The sequence below is a fragment of the Talpa occidentalis genome, unplaced genomic scaffold, assembly GCF_014898055.3.
Source record: "Talpa occidentalis isolate TD23 unplaced genomic scaffold, MPIMG_talOcc4v2.1 talOcc4.2049, whole genome shotgun sequence".
Classification (NCBI taxonomy): Eukaryota; Metazoa; Chordata; class Mammalia; order Eulipotyphla; family Talpidae; genus Talpa; species Talpa occidentalis.
The window spans coordinates 769-14,582 of NW_023602129.1; the positions used below are offsets into that span (position 1 = coordinate 769).

The 13,814-nt window shown below is 76.4% G+C and overlaps 8 non-coding genes across 8 annotated transcripts; all 8 read left to right on the forward strand.

The window, feature by feature from the left end:
• Nucleotides 1–221: 221 nt before the first annotated feature.
• Nucleotides 222–340, forward strand: LOC119253828 (5S ribosomal RNA). Its single transcript, XR_005127204.1, has one exon. It is a non-coding gene; the product is annotated as a 5S ribosomal RNA (ribosomal RNA).
• A 1,669-nt stretch (nucleotides 341–2,009) lies between these two features.
• LOC119253833 (5S ribosomal RNA) lies at nucleotides 2,010–2,128 on the forward strand. The gene has a single exon (XR_005127208.1). It is a non-coding gene; the product is annotated as a 5S ribosomal RNA (ribosomal RNA).
• A 1,660-nt stretch (nucleotides 2,129–3,788) lies between these two features.
• On the forward strand, nucleotides 3,789–3,907 carry LOC119253834 (5S ribosomal RNA). The gene has a single exon (XR_005127209.1). It is a non-coding gene; the product is annotated as a 5S ribosomal RNA (ribosomal RNA).
• A 1,664-nt stretch (nucleotides 3,908–5,571) lies between these two features.
• On the forward strand, nucleotides 5,572–5,690 carry LOC119253835 (5S ribosomal RNA). Its single transcript, XR_005127210.1, has one exon. It is a non-coding gene; the product is annotated as a 5S ribosomal RNA (ribosomal RNA).
• A 1,678-nt stretch (nucleotides 5,691–7,368) lies between these two features.
• LOC119253836 (5S ribosomal RNA) lies at nucleotides 7,369–7,487 on the forward strand. The gene has a single exon (XR_005127211.1). It is a non-coding gene; the product is annotated as a 5S ribosomal RNA (ribosomal RNA).
• Nucleotides 7,488–9,148: 1,661 nt separating this feature from the next.
• LOC119253829 (5S ribosomal RNA) lies at nucleotides 9,149–9,267 on the forward strand. Its single transcript, XR_005127205.1, has one exon. It is a non-coding gene; the product is annotated as a 5S ribosomal RNA (ribosomal RNA).
• Nucleotides 9,268–10,918: 1,651 nt separating this feature from the next.
• Nucleotides 10,919–11,036, forward strand: LOC119253832 (5S ribosomal RNA). Its single transcript, XR_005127207.1, has one exon. It is a non-coding gene; the product is annotated as a 5S ribosomal RNA (ribosomal RNA).
• A 1,638-nt stretch (nucleotides 11,037–12,674) lies between these two features.
• LOC119253831 (5S ribosomal RNA) lies at nucleotides 12,675–12,793 on the forward strand. Its single transcript, XR_005127206.1, has one exon. It is a non-coding gene; the product is annotated as a 5S ribosomal RNA (ribosomal RNA).
• The last annotated feature ends 1,021 nt before the right edge of the window (nucleotides 12,794–13,814 follow it).

The window sequence follows — 13,814 nt, forward strand, 5'->3', positions numbered from 1 at the left end:
TAAAATGGAGTCAGAAAATTGGCAAAAGCAAGGTGAAAAGACAGAAGTACATGAGGGCAACACACACACACACAAACATACACACACAGCAACAAACACACACAAGGCCAACAAACACAAACGGCAAACACAAGCAGCCAACAAACACACACAGCCAAGGCAGACACACACGACCAACACAAAACACGGACAACACACACACAATCACACACACTGCCAGTGTCTACGGCCATACCACCCTGAACGCGCCCGATCTCGTCTGATCTCGGAAGCTAAGCAGGGTCGGGCCTGGTTAGTACTTGGATGGGAGACCGCCTGGGAATACCGGGTGCTGTAGGCTTTTGCGGGCTCGTCCCCCGGCCCCTCTTGTCCCCTTTTGGGCCTGCGCCGGGCCCGCCGCAGCCCCTTCCTTGCCTGGCCTCCGACGCACTGGCGCCCGGGCCTGGCTCTCGGGGAGGGGCTGCCGGCCCCTGCCCTTCGGGGCCTGTGGTCCTTTGGCTTCCCGGGCGGGAAGGCCGACTCCATCCTGGCTGCCTTCAGTGCGTCCGCCCCGTGGTCGTGGTCGTCGTCGTCTTCGTCGGGGTCATGGGCTCGCCTCCGTGTGTGCCCACACCCCTGTCTCCCGCCTTCGGTCTCGGCAGGCCGGCCGGGGCATCGCCGGCGAGATGGCCCTCGGCCCCTCGGCCCCTGGGCCCTTTGCTGTCGGCCTTCCGCCGGACCCCGGGGCCTCTGCCGCTGGCCTGCGCCGGGGCTCCACCCACTCCCACAGGCCCCGGGCCCCTCCTGCCTGGGCCCCTGCCTGCCAGCCCGGCTGACCACGACGCCCACCCCCCCCCTCAGTGCACCTGCTCCTCTGCGGGGGCGGGGGTCCCGCCGCCGCCAAGACGCAGCATCCACGCGCTTGCCCGCGGGCACACACACATACGCACACGCACACACAACACAGGCCCGCACGCACACACACACACACACACACACACACACACACATAGGGCCCGCTCGGGGCGGGCGGCCGGCGCAGCCCAGCACCCCGGGCCTTGGAGCTGGCGGGCAGCTCGGCACCCACCCTGCCTCCACAGGCTGGCGTGGCCCGCCTCGCTGCTCGGCCTCTGACAGCCCAGGCGCCGGCAGGCGCGCGTCCCCGACCCGGCCAGCGGCCCCGCAGGGCCCGAATGGACGCTGGCCGCCGCAGCTACAAGCGGCCCCCTCCTCGCCGGCCTGGGGTCGCCTGGCCCAGGGCACGGCCTGCCCCCAGCCAGCGGACGCCAGCCCCCGTGGCCCTGCTGGGGCCGACCCGGGTACCGGGGACGCCCGTGGGTACTGCGGGCGGGCGCCCAAACACCTGCGGGCTGGCGGGGGCCGCCAGGCCCCAGGATTCAAGATGGCGGGCCGGGCCCCAGGCCCCCACTCAGGCTGGGGCCCTTGGGGGCCGGGCTGGAGCGCCAGTCAGCCTGAGGTCCCCAGGGAGGGAAGGGGAGGGCAAGGGAGGGGAGGGGAGGGGAGGGGAGGGGAGGGGGCGGCGCGGGGGGCGGCGCGGGGGCGGGCCGGGCCGGGCCTTGGGGGCAAAGGAAGGCCCAGCAGGCAGCTGTGGGTGTGGGGGCTCGGGGCGGGCCGGGGCGGGGGCGTGGCCTGGGGCCGCCCCAACCGGGGGCTCCTCCTGCCCTGCCAACCCCGTGGCAGTGGCAGAGGCAGAGGCAGAAGCAGAGGCGAGGTGGCCAGGTGGGGGCGAGCCGGGCCCAGGGCCGCAGAGCCCAGGGAAGCGTTCCCCAAGCCAGCGCCGCAGCGCCCTGGGGGCCGCGTCTGGCTCGGCGGCGGCGGCGGCGGCGGCGGCCGGCGGCTGGCAGCCGGTGGCCGGGCCGGGCCTTGCGGGGCCGGACGGGGCCGCGCGGGTCCGCGCCGGGGCCGGTGTGGGGCGCGCGCCAGGGGAGCGGCGCGCGGGACCCCGGGCTCCCAGCCGCGCCGGGGATGCGGGCGGCAGCTTCTTGGGGAGCGCCGGGGCGGCTGCTGGCGTCTACGGCCATACCACCCTGAACGCGCCCGATCTCGTCTGATCTCGGAAGCTAAGCAGGGTCGGGCCTGGTTAGTACTTGGATGGGAGACCGCCTGGGAATACCGGGTGCTGTAGGCTTTTGCGGGCTCGTCCCCCGGCCCCTCTTGTCCCCTTTTGGGCCTGCGCCGGGCCCGCCGCAGCCCCTTCCTTGCCTGGCCTCCGACGCACTGGCGCCCGGGCCTGGCTCTCGGGGAGGGGCTGCCGGCCCCTGCCCTTCGGGGCCTGTGGTCCTTTGGCTTCCCGGGCGGGAAGGCCGACTCCATCCTGGCTGCCTTCAGTGCGTCCGCCCCGTGGTCGTGGTCGTCGTCGTCTTCGTCGGGGTCATGGGCTCGCCTCCGTGTGTGCCCACACCCCTGTCTCCCGCCTTCGGTCTCGGCAGGCCGGCCGGGGCATCGCCGGCGAGATGGCCCTCGGCCCCTCGGCCCCTGGGCCCTTTGCTGTCGGCCTTCCGCCGGACCCCGGGGCCTCTGCCGCTGGCCTGCGCCGGGGCTCCACCCACTCCCACAGGCCCCGGGCCCCTCCTGCCTGGGCCCCTGCCTGCCAGCCCGGCTGACCACGACGCCCACCCCCCCCTCAGTGCACCTGCTCCTCTGCGGGGGCGGGGGTCCCGCCGCCCCCAAGACGCAGCATCCACGCGCTTGCCCGCGGGCACACACACATACGCACACGCACACACAACACAGGCCCGCACGCACACACACACACACACACACACACACACACATAGGGCCCGCTCGGGGCGGGCGGCCGGCGCAGCCCAGCACCCCGGGCCTTGGAGCTGGCGGGCAGCTCGGCACCCACCCTGCCTCCACAGGCTGGCGTGGCCCGCCTCGCTGCTCGGCCTCTGACAGCCCAGGCGCCGGCAGGCGCGCGTCCCCGACCCGGCCAGCGGCCCCGCAGGGCCCGAATGGACGCTGGCCGCCGCAGCTACAAGCGGCCCCCTCCTCGCCGGCCTGGGGTCGCCTGGCCCAGGGCACGGCCTGCCCCCAGCCAGCGGACGCCAGCCCCCGTGGCCCTGCTGGGGCCGACCCGGGTACCGGGGACGCCCGTGGGTACTGCGGGCGGGCGCCCAAACACCTGCGGGCTGGCGGGGGCCGCCAGGCCCCAGGATTCAAGATGGCGGGCCGGGCCCCAGGCCCCCACTCAGGCTGGGGCCCTTGGGGGCCGGGCTGGAGCGCCAGTCAGCCTGAGGTCCCCAGGGAGGGAAGGGGAGGGCAAGGGAGGGGAGGGGAGGGAGGGGAGGGGAGGGGGCGGCGCGGGGCGGCGCGGGGGCGGGCCGGGCCGGGCCTTGGGGGCAAAGGAAGGCCCAGCAGGCAGCTGTGGGTGTGGGGGCTCGGGGCGGGCCGGGGCGGGGGCGTGGCCTGGGGCCGCCCCAACCGGGGGCTCCTCCTGCCCTGCCAACCCCGTGGCAGTGGCAGAGGCAGAGGCAGAAGCAGAGGCGAGGTGGCCAGGTGGGGGCGAGCCGGGCCCAGGGCCGCAGAGCCCAGGGAAGCGTTCCCCAAGCCAGCGCCGCAGCGCCCTGGGGGCCGCGTCTGGCTCGGCGGCGGCGGCGGCGGCGGCCGGCGGCTGGCAGCCGGTGGCCGGGCCGGGCCTTGCGGGGCCGGACGGGGCCGCGCGGGTCCGCGCCGGGGCCGGTGTGGGGCGCGCGCCAGGGGAGCGGCGCGCGGGACCCCGGGCTCCCAGCCGCGCCGGGGATGCGGGCGGCAGCTTCTTGGGGAGCGCCGGGGCGGCTGCTGGCGTCTACGGCCATACCACCCTGAACGCGCCCGATCTCGTCTGATCTCGGAAGCTAAGCAGGGTCGGGCCTGGTTAGTACTTGGATGGGAGACCGCCTGGGAATACCGGGTGCTGTAGGCTTTTGCGGGCTCGTCCCCCGGCCCCTCTTGTCCCCTTTTGGGCCTGCGCCGGGCCCGCCGCAGCCCCTTCCTTGCCTGGCCTCCGACGCACTGGCGCCCGGGCCTGGCTCTCGGGGAGGGGCTGCCGGCCCCTGCCCTTCGGGGCCTGTGGTCCTTTGGCTTCCCGGGCGGGAAGGCCGACTCCATCCTGGCTGCCTTCAGTGCGTCCGCCCCGTGGTCGTGGTCGTCGTCGTCTTCGTCGGGGTCATGGGCTCGCCTCCGTGTGTGCCCACACCCCTGTCTCCCGCCTTCGGTCTCGGCAGGCCGGCCGGGGCATCGCCGGCGAGATGGCCCTCGGCCCCTCGGCCCCTGGGCCCTTTGCTGTCGGCCTTCCGCCGGACCCCGGGGCCTCTGCCGCTGGCCTGCGCCGGGGCTCCACCCACTCCCACAGGCCCCGGGCCCCTCCTGCCTGGGCCCCTGCCTGCCAGCCCGGCTGACCACGACGCCCACCCCCCCCCTCAGTGCACCTGCTCCTCTGCGGGGGCGGGGGTCCCGCCGCCCCAAGACGCAGCATCCACGCGCTTGCCCGCGGGCACACACACATACGCACACGCACACACAACACAGGCCCGCACGCACACACACACACACACACACACACACACATAGGGCCCGCTCGGGGCGGGCGGCCGGCGCAGCCCAGCACCCCGGGCCTTGGAGCTGGCGGGCAGCTCGGCACCCACCCTGCCTCCACAGGCTGGCGTGGCCCGCCTCGCTGCTCGGCCTCTGACAGCCCAGGCGCCGGCAGGCGCGCGTCCCCGACCCGGCCAGCGGCCCCGCAGGGCCCGAATGGACGCTGGCCGCCGCAGCTACAAGCGGCCCCCTCCTCGCCGGCCTGGGGTCGCCTGGCCCAGGGCACGGCCTGCCCCCAGCCAGCGGACGCCAGCCCCCGTGGCCCTGCTGGGGCCGACCCGGGTACCGGGGACGCCCGTGGGTACTGCGGGCGGGCGCCCAAACACCTGCGGGCTGGCGGGGGCCGCCAGGCCCCAGGATTCAAGATGGCGGGCCGGGCCCCAGGCCCCCACTCAGGCTGGGGCCCTTGGGGGCCGGGCTGGAGCGCCAGTCAGCCTGAGGTCCCCAGGGAGGGAAGGGGAGGGCAAGGGAGGGGAGGGAGGGAGGGGAGGGGAGGGAGGGGGCGGCGCGGGGCGGCGCGGGGGCGGGCCGGGCCGGGCCTTGGGGGCAAAGGAAGGCCCAGCAGGCAGCTGTGGGTGTGGGGGCTCGGGGCGGGCCGGGGCGGGGGCGTGGCCTGGGGCCGCCCCAACCGGGGGCTCCTCCTGCCCTGCCAACCCCGTGGCAGTGGCAGAGGCAGAGGCAGAAGCAGAGGCGAGGTGGCCAGGTGGGGGCGAGCCGGGCCCAGGGCCGCAGAGCCCAGGGAAGCGTTCCCCAAGCCAGCGCCGCAGCGCCCTGGGGGCCGCGTCTGGCTCGGCGGCGGCGGCGGCGGCGGCGGCCGGCGGCTGGCAGCCGGTGGCCGGGCCGGGCCTTGCGGGGCCGGACGGGGCCGCGCGGGTCCGCGCCGGGGCCGGTGTGGGGCGCGCGCCAGGGGAGCGGCGCGCGGGACCCCGGGCTCCCAGCCGCGCCGGGGATGCGGGCGGCAGCTTCTTGGGGAGCGCCGGGGCGGCTGCTGGCGTCTACGGCCATACCACCCTGAACGCGCCCGATCTCGTCTGATCTCGGAAGCTAAGCAGGGTCGGGCCTGGTTAGTACTTGGATGGGAGACCGCCTGGGAATACCGGGTGCTGTAGGCTTTTGCGGGCTCGTCCCCCGGCCCCTCTTGTCCCCTTTTGGGCCTGCGCCGGGCCCGCCGCAGCCCCTTCCTTGCCTGGCCTCCGACGCACTGGCGCCCGGGCCTGGCTCTCGGGGAGGGGCTGCCGGCCCCTGCCCTTCGGGGCCTGTGGTCCTTTGGCTTCCCGGGCGGGAAGGCCGACTCCATCCTGGCTGCCTTCAGTGCGTCCGCCCCGTGGTCGTGGTCGTCGTCGTCTTCGTCGGGGTCATGGGCTCGCCTCCGTGTGTGCCCACACCCCTGTCTCCCGCCTTCGGTCTCGGCAGGCCGGCCGGGGCATCGCCGGCGAGATGGCCCTCGGCCCCTCGGCCCCTGGGCCCTTTGCTGTCGGCCTTCCGCCGGACCCCGGGGCCTCTGCCGCTGGCCTGCGCCGGGGCTCCACCCACTCCCACAGGCCCCGGGCCCCTCCTGCCTGGGCCCCTGCCTGCCAGCCCGGCTGACCACGACGCCCACCCCCCCCCTCAGTGCACCTGCTCCTCTGCGGGGGCGGGGGTCCCGCCGCCCCCAAGACGCAGCATCCACGCGCTTGCCCGCGGGCACACACACATACCCACACGCACACACAACACAGGCCCGCACGCACACACACACACACACACACACACACACACATAGGGCCCGCTCGGGGCGGGCGGCCGGCGCAGCCCAGCACCCCGGGCCTTGGAGCTGGCGGGCAGCTCGGCACCCACCCTGCCTCCACAGGCTGGCGTGGCCCGCCTCGCTGCTCGGCCTCTGACAGCCCAGGCGCCGGCAGGCGCGCGTCCCCGACCCGGCCAGCGGCCCCGCAGGGCCCGAATGGACGCTGGCCGCCGCAGCTACAAGCGGCCCCCTCCTCGCCGGCCTGGGGTCGCCTGGCCCAGGGCACGGCCTGCCCCCAGCCAGCGGACGCCAGCCCCCGTGGCCCTGCTGGGGCCGACCCGGGTACCGGGGACGCCCGTGGGTACTGCGGGCGGGCGCCCAAACACCTGCGGGCTGGCGGGGGCCGCCAGGCCCCAGGATTCAAGATGGCGGCCGAGCCTGCCCTGCCGCGGCCCCAGGCCCCCACTCAGGCTGGGGCCCTTGGGGGCCGGGCTGGAGCGCCAGTCAGCCTGAGGTCCCCAGGGAGGGAAGGGGAGGGCAAGGGAGGGGAGGGGAGGGGAGGAGGGGAGGGGGGGGCGGCGCGGGGGCGGCGCGGGGGCGGGCCGGGCCGGGCCTTGGGGGCAAAGGAAGGCCCAGCAGGCAGCTGTGGGTGTGGGGGCTCGGGGCGGGCCGGGGCGGGGGCGTGGCCTGGGGCCGCCCCAACCGGGGGCTCCTCCTGCCCTGCCAACCCCGTGGCAGTGGCAGAGGCAGAGGCAGAAGCAGAGGCGAGGTGGCCAGGTGGGGGCGAGCCGGGCCCAGGGCCGCAGAGCCCAGGGAAGCGTTCCCCAAGCCAGCGCCGCAGCGCCCTGGGGGCCGCGTCTGGCTCGGCGGCGGCGGCGGCGGCGGCCGGCGGCTGGCAGCCGGTGGCCGGGCCGGGCCTTGCGGGGCCGGACGGGGCCGCGCGGGTCCGCGCCGGGGCCGGTGTGGGGCGCGCGCCAGGGGAGCGGCGCGCGGGACCCCGGGCTCCCAGCCGCGCCGGGGATGCGGGCGGCAGCTTCTTGGGGAGCGCCGGGGCGGCTGCTGGCGTCTACGGCCATACCACCCTGAACGCGCCCGATCTCGTCTGATCTCGGAAGCTAAGCAGGGTCGGGCCTGGTTAGTACTTGGATGGGAGACCGCCTGGGAATACCGGGTGCTGTAGGCTTTTGCGGGCTCGTCCCCCGGCCCCTCTTGTCCCCTTTTGGGCCTGCGCCGGGCCCGCCGCAGCCCCTTCCTTGCCTGGCCTCCGACGCACTGGCGCCCGGGCCTGGCTCTCGGGGAGGGGCTGCCGGCCCCTGCCCTTCGGGGCCTGTGGTCCTTTGGCTTCCCGGGCGGGAAGGCCGACTCCATCCTGGCTGCCTTCAGTGCGTCCGCCCCGTGGTCGTGGTCGTCGTCGTCTTCGTCGGGGTCATGGGCTCGCCTCCGTGTGTGCCCACACCCCTGTCTCCCGCCTTCGGTCTCGGCAGGCCGGCCGGGGCATCGCCGGCGAGATGGCCCTCGGCCCCTCGGCCCCTGGGCCCTTTGCTGTCGGCCTTCCGCCGGACCCCGGGGCCTCTGCCGCTGGCCTGCGCCGGGGCTCCACCCACTCCCACAGGCCCCGGGCCCCTCCTGCCTGGGCCCCTGCCTGCCAGCCCGGCTGACCACGACGCCCACCCCCCCCTCAGTGCACCTGCTCCTCTGCGGGGGCGGGGGTCCCGCCGCCCCCAAGACGCAGCATCCACGCGCTTGCCCGCGGGCACACACACATACGCACACGCACACACAACACAGGCCCGCACGCACACACACACACACACACACACACACACACATAGGGCCCGCTCGGGGCGGGCGGCCGGCGCAGCCCAGCACCCCGGGCCTTGGAGCTGGCGGGCAGCTCGGCACCCACCCTGCCTCCACAGGCTGGCGTGGCCCGCCTCGCTGCTCGGCCTCTGACAGCCCAGGCGCCGGCAGGCGCGCGTCCCCGACCCGGCCAGCGGCCCCGCAGGGCCCGAATGGACGCTGGCCGCCGCAGCTACAAGCGGCCCCCTCCTCGCCGGCCTGGGGTCGCCTGGCCCAGGGCACGGCCTGCCCCCAGCCAGCGGACGCCAGCCCCCGTGGCCCTGCTGGGGCCGACCCGGGTACCGGGGACGCCCGTGGGTACTGCGGGCGGGCGCCCAAACACCTGCGGGCTGGCGGGGGCCGCCAGGCCCCAGGATTCAAGATGGCGGGCCGGGCCCCAGGCCCCCACTCAGGCTGGGGCCCTTGGGGCCGGGCTGGAGCGCCAGTCAGCCTGAGGTCCCCAGGGAGGGAAGGGGAGGGCAAGGGAGGGGAGGGGAGGGGAGGGGAGGGGAGGGGGCGGGCGGGGGGCGGCGCGGGGGCGGGCCGGGCCGGGCCTTGGGGGCAAAGGAAGGCCCAGCAGGCAGCTGTGGGTGTGGGGGCTCGGGGCGGGCCGGGGCGGGGGCGTGGCCTGGGGCCGCCCCAACCGGGGGCTCCTCCTGCCCTGCCAACCCCGTGGCAGTGGCAGAGGCAGAGGCAGAAGCAGAGGCGAGGTGGCCAGGTGGGGGCGAGCCGGGCCCAGGGCCGCAGAGCCCAGGGAAGCGTTCCCCAAGCCAGCGCCGCAGCGCCCTGGGGGCCGCGTCTGGCTCGGGCGGCGGCGGCGGCGGCGGCCGGCGGCTGGCAGCCGGTGGCCGGGCCGGGCCTTGCGGGGCCGGACGGGCCGCGCGGGTCCGCGCCGGGGCCGGTGTGGGGCGCGCGCCAGGGGAGCGGCGCGCGGGACCCCGGGCTCCCAGCCGCGCCGGGGATGCGGGCGGCAGCTTCTTGGGGAGCGCCGGGGCGGCTGCTGGCGTCTACGGCCATACCACCCTGAACGCGCCCGATCTCGTCTGATCTCGGAAGCTAAGCAGGGTCGGGCCTGGTTAGTACTTGGATGGGAGACCGCCTGGGAATACCGGGTGCTGTAGGCTTTTGCGGGCTCGTCCCCCGGCCCCTCTTGTCCCCTTTTGGGCCTGCGCCGGGCCCGCCGCAGCCCCTTCCTTGCCTGGCCTCCGACGCACTGGCGCCCGGGCCTGGCTCTCGGGAGGGGCTGCCGGCCCCTGCCCTTCGGGGCCTGTGGTCCTTTGGCTTCCCGGGCGGGAAGGCCGACTCCATCCTGGCTGCCTTCAGTGCGTCCGCCCCGTGGTCGTGGTCGTCGTCGTCTTCGTCGGGGTCATGGGCTCGCCTCCGTGTGTGCCCACACCCCTGTCTCCCGCCTTCGGTCTCGGCAGGCCGGCCGGGGCATCGCCGGCGAGATGGCCCTCGGCCCCTCGGCCCCTGGGCCCTTTGCTGTCGGCCTTCCGCCGGACCCCGGGGCCTCTGCCGCTGGCCTGCGCCGGGGCTCCACCCACTCCCACAGGCCCCGGGCCCCTCCTGCCGGCCCCTGCCTGCCTGCCCAGCCCGGCTGACACGACGCCCACCCCCCCCCTCAGTGCACCTGCTCCTCTGCGGGGGCGGGGGTCCCGCCGCCCCCAAGACGCAGCATCCACGCGCTTGCCCGCGGGCACACACACATACCCACACGCACACACAACACAGGCCCGCACGCACACACACCACACACACACACACACACACATAGGGCCCGCTCGGGGCGGGCGGCCGGCGCAGCCCAGCACCCGGGCCTTGGAGCTGGCGGGCAGCTCGGCACCCACCCTGCCTCCACAGGCTGGCGTGGCCCGCCTCGCTGCTCGGCCTCTGACAGCCCAGGCGCCGGCAGGCGCGCGTCCCCGACCCGGCCAGCGCCCCGCAGGGCCCGAATGGACGCTGGCCGCCGCAGCTACAAGCGGCCCCCTCCTCGCCGGCCTGGGGTCGCCTGGCCCAGGGCACGGCCTGCCCCCAGCCAGCGGACGCCAGCCCCGTGGCCCTGCTGGGGCCGACCCGGGTACCGGGGACGCCCGTGGGTACTGCGGGCGGGCGCCCAAACACCTGCGGGCTGGCGGGGGCGCCAGGCCCCAGGATTCAAGATGGCGGGCCGGGCCCAGGCCCCCACTCAGGCTGGGGCCCTTGGGGGCCGGGCTGGAGCGCCAGTCAGCCTGAGGTCCCCAGGGAGGGAAGGGGAGGGCAAGGGAGGGGAGGGGAGGGAGGGAGGGGAGGGGGCGGGCGGGGGGGCGGGCGGGGGCGGGCCGGGCCGCCTTGGGGGCAAAGGAAGGCCCAGCAGGCAGCTGTGGGTGTGGGGGCTCGGGGCGGGCCGGGGCGGGGGCGTGGCCTGGGGCCGCCCCAACCGGGGGCTCCTCCTGCCCTGCCAACCCCGTGGCAGTGGCAGAGGCAGAGGCAGAAGCAGAGGCGAGGTGGCCAGGTGGGGGCGAGCCGGGCCCAGGGCCGCAGAGCCCAGGGAAGCGTTCCCCAAGCCAGCGCCGCAGCGCCCTGGGGGCCGCGTCTGGCTCGGCGCGGCGGCGGCGGCGGCCGGCGGCTGGCAGCCGGTGGCCGGGCCGGGCCTTGCGGGGCCGGACGGGGCCGCGCGGGTCCGCGCCGGGGCCGGTGTGGGGCGCGCGCCAGGGAGCGGCGCGCGGGACCCCGGGCTCCCAGCCGCGCCGGGGATGCGGGCGGCAGCTTCTTGGGAGCGCCGGGGCGGCTGCTGGCGTCTACGGCCATACCACCCTGAACGCGCCCGATCTCGTCTGATCTCGGAAGCTAAGCAGGGTCGGGCCTGGTTAGTACTTGGATGGGAGACCGCCTGGAATACCGGGTGCTGTAGGCTTTTGCGGGCTCGTCCCCCGGCCCCTCTTGTCCCCTTTTGGGCCTGCGCCGGGCCCGCCGCAGCCCCTTCCTTGCCTGGCCTCCGACGCACTGGCGCCCGGGCCTGGCTCTCGGGAGGGCTGCCGGCCCCTGCCCTTCGGGGCCTGTGGTCCTTTGGCTTCCCGGGCGGGAAGGCCGACTCCATCCTGGCTGCCTTCAGTGCGTCCGCCCCGTGGTCGTGGTCGTCGTCGTCTTCGTCGGGGTCATGGGCTCGCCTCCGTGTGTGCCCACACCCCTGTCTCCCGCCTTCGGTCTCGGCAGGCCGGCCGGGGCATCGCCGGCGAGATGGCCCTCGGCCCTCGGCCCCTGGGCCTTTGCTGTCGGCCTTCCGCCGGACCCCGGGGCTCTGCCGCTGGCCTGCGCCGGGGCTCCACCACTCCCACAGGCCCCGGCCCCTCCTGCCTGGGCCCCTGCCTGCCAGCCCGGCTGACCACGACGCCCACCCCCCCTCAGTGCACCTGCTCCTCTGCGGGGGCGGGGTCCCGCCGCCCCCAAGACGCAGCATCCACGCGCTTGCCCGCGGGCACACACACATACCCACACGCACACACAACACAGGCCCGCACGCACACACACACACACACACACACACACACATAGGGCCCGCTCGGGCGGCGGCCGGCGCAGCCCAGCACCCCGGGCCTTGGAGCTGGCGGGCAGCTCGGCACCCACCCTGCCTCCACAGGCTGGCGTGGCCCGCCTCGCTGCTCGGCCTCTGACAGCCCAGGCGCCGGCAGGCGCGCGTCCCCGACCCGGCCAGCGGCCCCGCAGGGCCCGAATGGACGCTGGCCGCCGCAGCTACAAGCGGCCCCCTCCTCGCCGGCCTGGGGTCGCCTGGCCCAGGGCACGGCCTGCCCCCAGCCAGCGGACGCCAGCCCCGTGGCCCTGCTGGGCCGACCCGGGTACCGGGGACGCCCGTGGGTACTGCGGGCGGCGCCCAACACCTGCGGGCTGGCGGGGGCCGCCAGGCCCCAGGATTCAAGATGGCGGGCGGGCCCCAGGCCCCCACTCAGGCTGGGGCCCTTGGGGGCCGGGCTGGAGCGCCAGTCAGCCTGAGGTCCCCAGGGAGGGAAGGGGAGGGCAAGGAGGGAGGGGAGGGAGGAGGGGAGGGAGGGGGCGGCGCGGGGCGGCGCGGGGCGGGCCGGCCGGGCCTTGGGGGCAAAGGAAGGCCCAGCAGGCAGCTGTGGGTGTGGGGGCTCGGGGCGGGCCGGGGCGGGGGCGTGGCCTGGGCCGCCCAACCGGGGCTCCTCCTGCCCTGCCAACCCCGTGGCAGTGGCAGAGGCAGAGGCAGAAGCAGAGGCGAGGTGGCCAGGTGGGGGCGAGCCGGGCCCAGGGCCGCAGAGCCCAGGGAAGCGTTCCCCAAGCCAGCGCCGCAGCGCCCTGGGGGCCGCGTCTGGCTCGGCGGCGGCGGCGGCGGCGGCGGCCGGCGGCTGGCAGCCGGTGGCCGGGCCGGGCCTTGCGGGGCCGGACGGGCCGCGCGGGTCCGCGCCGGGGCCGGTGTGGGGCGCGCGCCAGGGGAGCGGCGCGCGGGACCCCGGGCTCCCAGCCGCGCCGGGGATGCGGGCGGCAGCTTCTTGGGGAGCGCGGGGCGGCTGCTGGCGTCTACGGCCATACCACCCTGAACGCGCCCGATCTCGTCTGATCTCGGAAGCTAAGCAGGGTCGGGCCTGGTTAGTACTTGGATGGGAGACCGCCTGGGAATACCGGGTGCTGTAGGCTTTTGCGGGCTCGTCCCCCGGCCCCTCTTGTCCCCTTTTGGGCCTGCGCCGGGCCCGCCGCAGCCCCTTCCTTGCCTGGCCTCCGACGCACTGGCGCCCGGGCCTGGCTCTCGGGGGGGCTGCCGGCCCCTGCCCTTCGGGGCCTGTGGTCCTTTGGCTTCCCGGGCGGGAAGGCCGACTCCATCCTGGCTGCCTTCAGTGCGTCCGCCCCGTGGTCGTGGTCGTCGTCGTCTTCGGGGTCATGGGCTCGCCTCCGTGTGTGGCCACACCCCTGTCTCCCGCCTTCGGTCTCGGCAGGCCGGCCGGGGCATCGCCGGCGAGATGGCCCTCGGCCCCTCGGCCCCTGGGCCCTTTGCTGTCGGCCTTCCGCCGGACCCCGGGCCTCTGCCGCTGGCCTGCGCCGGGGCTCCACCCACTCCCACAGGCCCCGGGCCCCTCCTGCCTGGGCCCCTGCCTGCCAGCCCGGCTGACCACGACGCCCACCCCCCCCTCAGTGCACCTGCTCCTCTGCGGGGGCGGGGGTCCCGCCGCCCCCAAGACGCAGCATCCACGCGCTTGCCCGCGGGCACACACACATACCACACGCACACACAACACAGGCCCGCACGCACACACACCACACACACACACACACACACATAGGGCCGCTCGGCGGGCGCGGCCGGCGCAGCCCAGCACCCGGGCCTTGGAGCTGGCGGGCAGCTCGGCACCCACCCTGCCTCCACAGGCTGGCGTGGCCCGCCTCGCTGCTCGGCCTCTGACAGCCCAGGCGCCGGCAGGCGCGCGTCCCCGACCGGCCAGCGGCCCCGCAGGGCCCGAATGGACGCTGGCCGCCGCAGCTACAAGCGGCCCCTCCTCGCCGGCTGGGGTCGCCTGGCCCAGGGCACGGCCTGCCCCAGCCAGCGGACGCCAGCCCCCGTGGCCCTGGGGGCCGACCCGGGTACCGGGGACGCCCGTGGGTACTGCGGGCGGGCGCCCAAACACCTGCGGGCTGGCGGGGGCCGCCAGGCCCCAGGATTCAA